Raw genomic sequence first — 6000 nt, forward strand, 5'->3', positions numbered from 1 at the left:
CCGTTGGAAAACTAATCCAATAGCTAATTAACTTCTATAACTAGGAGATTTTGTAAATTCACTCTATTACAAAGGGTTATAACGATATTCTCCTATAGTTTTTTATTTTCCCATATCAAACTCCACAATAGTAGTAAAATTTACTATTGAGAAATTAGGGAGAGACCACCCAGCCTTACTCCTCAGTTGTCATATACCCTAAGCTATTATCCACAAAGACCAATATCGAACAGGGTATCATTATAGGCTGTAGTAGGAGAAAGGAGAGCTGTTCTCATAGACAAAATTTGAGCTGTCTTTGCATTCTTCCTTCTCAAAATTTCATACCTTTCCTTACTTTTGAAAGAAAATTGAAGTAGGACATTCTTTAACTACTCTTTTCATAATTTCAATAGTAATTATTTAATGTACGTAGTAATTTCAATAGTTTTTTATTGTCCTTTTGTTTGTTTTTTCTTCTAAATAACCTCATTGACACTTAAGGTATTCCTTATAATACTAGTGAGATTAACTTTGCAATGTTCTGCACTATGAAGTCCATAATATACCATTTTCGTTCATAAAATTTTGCAGAAGACAACTAGTTCTGACTCTGAAACATGGCAACCAAGTGGCTAATCTACTTGTAGATATTAATTTTTAAATTAAATTTTCCAAAATAAATAAATAATAAATTATTTAAGGAACATGTTACTCACTCTTGTATTTTACTAATCAAATGCCACAGAAACTTTATACACACAAAACATGTCCACATTAATTAAATGTAATCTAATTATATTAAAAAATAAGAGTGGCAAGTATGTCCATGCGCCAATTTAGATCTTATTCGGCATCTCTCGTTTAGTTTATTATTTAACTTAATTAAATGTAATCTAAATATATTAAAAAATAAAAGTCAAGTATCATGTATGGAAAATCTGTCTTTTAATTTAACTAAATTAGGTCTAATTTATTAAAAACAAATAAACTTTCTATCCCAAAGGTAGTAATCAATCATCCGACAAAAAAAAAAGTAGTAATCAAATATTGGTTCTTAATTTTGAGGAAGAAAAAAAGAAGAAAGAAATTAAGTTAGATAATATATATATATATTTTTTTAAAAAGTGAAACAATTTAAATATAAATAATAATGCTTTTAAAATGTAAAATCTTTTAAAATTTAGATAGTTAGTAGCCTGAGTCCCTAAACTCAGTCAACATTGAAAGGTCTATCTGATTACTTTAACAGTGGAACTGGAAATAGCCTACTGTGGTATTATAATTCTCATAAAACAAACTTAACTGCTAAAAGTTTCTATTATTGGTAAGCCGTTGGTTCTGTTAACAACCAAAAGAGACAAGGTAAATGGGCAGTAAATTAACTCCTTCATTCTTATACGGATGAAATTGTTACAAGAAACTATGGCCAGTAGTCAGTTCTCTGAAGAGGATACTGTGGAATAATTCTCCAACGTGTCAAGACCTTTTAATCGAAGATTACCAACCTGTCATGTTGAGTCAAAATGCGTGGGTATAGTTTTTTTCTTTCTACCCTGACTATTGTGAGTATATATATACCAGTGTGCTATGGTATTGTAAGAACACGGTTTTAGAGATTGACGTTAGTTGAGAGAACTTTGTTGAGAAAAAAGTTTTCAGAGATTGACTTGTAAAAGGAGAGTTGAGCGTGCATGGGTGTATTTGAGAGAACTCATCTGGGTTCTGGGTTTATGATTTGTATTTGTGAAGATTGGTCCTCATTTTTAAACATGCCATGTCACTCTTTTCTCATTGGTTACATATCTCTAGCTCCTATTTTGTTGTTGTTGTAAACCTTATATATATATATATATATATATATATATATATAGTCTTGTTTTTCTCTTTGCTGAATGTAACGCAACAGAGTGTATTTTTTTAGCTTGTATTGTGAGAGAGAGTCTTAGCACTAGGTTGGAGAGAGTTTCCCAATAAGTGAGTTGAGAGATCTCTGAGTATATGTTTTGTGTACTCTGTTTTGGGAAGGGCCTGGTTAAGGATTTGTAACAAAGAAGCTAGTGTGGTGTGACTCTCTAGCAAGGGATCTACAGGATTGTAAAGTTCAGATTTCTATAGTGCACAGAACTACCTCAAGGGGAATTCAAAGAGGATTAGGCTTTCATTTTGAAAATTGATGTAATGACCCAAATTCACTAATAAGGCTTAAGGGCCTTGATTAGTGTGCCAGGAGGACATGATGGGAATTATGTGTGATTTTTGTGATTAAGATGCATGATTATGATTTTAAGCATGTTATATGACTATGTGTATTATGTTATGTGATAATTATGATATGTGAATAGTACCATGTGGGTGCGGTGATTTCAATGTGACGCACGTGCCGAGACGGTCCTAGCGAGCTAGATAATGGTAACTGGTGATTTGGTAACTTGTGTAACTGTTAGTAACCATAGAAAGTAACAAGTTTTGTTGGATAAGTGGTAAAACTGTAAAGTAGGTAAAAGACAAGTGTACCCTTGAGGTTTAGTCAGAAAAGGATATTTGAGGAAGGCTAAAAAGGTCTTTTGGCAGTGGTATAGATGTCTTTGGCTGAGGAAAAAGGATATGTACGATTCATTTATGCTAAGTATAACTGAAGTTAAGACTTGGAAGGCTAGAAAGATCAAGAAGGGAAGGGAGAATCAAGAACCTAGAAGGCAAAGTGGAGGAGGAGTTGAACTGAGTTCTTTGAGGCTAGTGTAGGGCTTAAGGGTGAGGAATCAAGCATATAGCAAGGTTTATACTGAGGTAAGGAATTGGTTCCTGTTTTGTTAAGTTCTGAATTTGGTTTTTTGAAAGAATTAAGAGATAGCCATGGTTTGTCTTGCATGGAATTCAGCTGGCTTGTTAAGGTGGAATTCAGCTCAAGCTTGGATTGGAGGAAGCTCAAGTCGAATTTCTGATTGAGGTAAGGGTATTAAGTAGGTTTGCAATTTCGTAGCTGTTATGGTTTAGGGATTTAGAGGACTGGTTTGTATTTTTCTCAAGTTTTAGCTTAAGTGTTAGAGTCTGAATTTAAGTGTGAATTTCTGTGGGTGATTGTGTGGTTGAGCTGGATTATAGTGTTTATAGGTTGTTGGTTGGTCTATGTGGGGTTTTAAATAGGTTTTGGGGCTTGGGTATGAAGTTGGGATGATTTGGAGTGATTTGGGTTCGGGGAAAACGCAGGGGAAAAACCCAGAATTCTGGGCTCGCGATGGAGCGCCGCGGCGCAAGGCTGTTTCTGGGCATGATGGGGTTTCTGACTTGCTGGGCGCCGCGGCTCAAACTTACTCGGCGCCGCGGCCCTACAGGGCTGCGCCGCGGCGCTAGGCCAATTTCAGGATGTTGGAATTTGCAATTTTAAGCTTTTGCTCCGGGGGGTTCGGGGAATGTCTTCGGTGCGTCGTTTTAGGGATTTGGGGGTTCCGAGAGTATAGGATTGGCTCTGGGGAGGTAGCTTTGGATTGATTAGTGACAAAAGATTTTTCATTTGTGTTGTGATTAGGACTTTGGAGAGGCTCGGGATAGAGGACTGTGCTCGTGGCTTCGTGGCAGCGGAAATCAGTAAATTGAAAGGTAAGAAAACTGCACCCGAATGTATGGTTGCGAATGGGACTAAGTGCTCCCAAGAGTTGTATTGTGTCATCGTTGGTATTATGCCAAGGGACACGTATAAGCGGTCTAAGAGTACCGTTCATGATTTTAGCGCACGGGGCGCGGATTGGCCACTAGGAGCCAGAAACAATAAGATAACAGAGGGAGCAGCCTGTGAGCGCTAGCCCTGGTTATCATCTGTGCATTACGCATTATGAGTTGAGATGTTTAGTATGTGGTATACTTGAATGATGATATACTTTGATTTATGAGATGCTATATGAGTAAATGACTTGATTGCTAGTTGTTCAGCTCTGTTATTGCTGTGTTTTCTTGCTGGGCCTTGGCTCACGGGTGCTTCGTGGTGCAGGTAAGGGCAAGGGAAAGCTGGACCAGGCCTGAGGTGGAGAGCTCCGAGGTGTGATGTACATAGCCAGCTGTTCGATCACCACGGTCGAGGAGTGTGTCAGGACAGAGATTACCTAACAGCTCGTTTTTGCCTTAGTATGGCCAGTCAATGTATTTAAACTTTGTAACTTTTGTATATGGCTTTTAAACTGTCAATTTTGGGATCCCCTGTACATAAACAATGTTTAGTAATGAAAACGTAACCTTTGAGACCAAAATACTTTTAACCCTAGTTCCTCTACTATTCCAGTAACACGCTTTTACTTTAATGACTTGATTAGCAAGTCTGGCACTTTATAAACACACAGTGTAACGGTCTTGGCTATCCAGGGCGTTACAACTTGGTATCAGAGCGTCCTAGGTTTATGGGTCCTGAAGACTGGCTGGGTATGTACATTCGCTGCGGGAGACAAGCTCAACTCAGGGTTTGGTAATTGTATATGCATGATTATGTGTTTAAATGATTTGAGTGAGATATGAATGTTGATATCTGTTTGATGAATAGGGAGCATGAGATTCTGATAGGGCCTGGCCCTTGATTATTGCATGATGCTATTGAGGCGTGCTTATTAGCATTACTGTGCATGTGGATGAATATCTGGATAAATTTCTATACTTGTTTGTTTGTGAATGATTGGAGTTTCGGTGGTGGATTGTGGAGAGATTTTTACCCTGTCATCATAGCCTAATTGCCGAGTCGTTGTTTGCAGATTGACTTGAATAGTTATGCGTTCAAGGAAATCCACACGACAAGCCGGCAGGTCAGGGGATAGAGAGGATGACCAGGGCCCAACCCCTCCGCCAGTCCCTGAGAACTGGCAATAGCTAATGGCAGAAATGCAAGCTAGGCTTCAGAGCCAAGATGAATTGATCAGAATTCTGCAGCAGGCTCCATCTGGGAGTGTTGCCCCTGCTGGACCACCGGCACTGGTACCTGTGGTACAGCCCATTGATGTTGGCAATAAAGTGGAACCGTTGTATGAGCGGTTCAGGAAACAGCAGCCCCCGATCTTTGAGGGTGGACCAGATCCACTAAAGGCTGAGCAGTGGATGACCCTGATCACCACCATACTTGATTTTATGAAAGTGGAAGGGCATGATAGGGTGGCCTGTGCCACCTATATGTTGAGAGAGGATGCCTTAATCTGGTGGGAGGCAGCGTCACAGACTAGAAATGTTGCTGCAATGACTTGGGAAGAGTTTAAGGATTTGTTCAATCAGAAGTACTATAATGTTGCCATCAGGGCTGCGAAGGTGAATGAATTTGTGGGGTTGGTGCAGGGCAGTATGACTGTCACAGAATATGCTTTGAAGTTTGACAGACTTGCAAAGTTTTCACCAGATCTTGTGCCTACTGATGAGACCAGGTTAGACAGATTTGTTAGAGGGCTAAATGTCATGATAGCCCGGGATGTAAGGATTACTACAGTTCCTGGAGTGACTACCTATGCTCAGGCTGTGGAGAGGGCTTTGACTGCTGAGGAAGCAGAGAATAGGATATGGAGGGATAGTGCAGCAAGAAGGGAGGGCCGTAGGCCGGTGCCTCCATATTCAGGTTCTAGTAGAGGTGGAGGTATCAGTGATTTGAAGAGAAAGACTCCTGAAGCCCCTAACGCTCCTAGGTTTGATAGAGGAGGTCGGGGTACTCAAGGTGCAGGAGACACCATTTGGGCGAGTGTCAGGCTAAGGCCTGTTATGTATGCGGGGTGGTGGGACACCTCAGAAAAGATTGCCCAACAGTGAAGAAGGGCGAGGCAGGGAAGGTGGACAGCTTGACTCCAGCTCGAGTGTTCACTTTGACGCAGGCAGAGGCCGAGGCTAGTCCCTCGGTAGTGACAGGTCAGCTTTCTAGTGCTGGCACTCCTTTTACTGTTTTGATTGATTCTGGTGCTACGCATTCATTTGTATCTGATAGGGTGATTGATAGATTGTGTAGACCTAGTGAGTTTAGTGCTTCAGGGTTTGGGATTATATTGCCTACAGGGGAGCTGGTGG

The sequence above is a fragment of the Humulus lupulus genome, chromosome 8 (assembly GCF_963169125.1).
Source record: "Humulus lupulus chromosome 8, drHumLupu1.1, whole genome shotgun sequence".
NCBI lineage: Eukaryota > Viridiplantae > Streptophyta > Magnoliopsida > Rosales > Cannabaceae > Humulus > Humulus lupulus.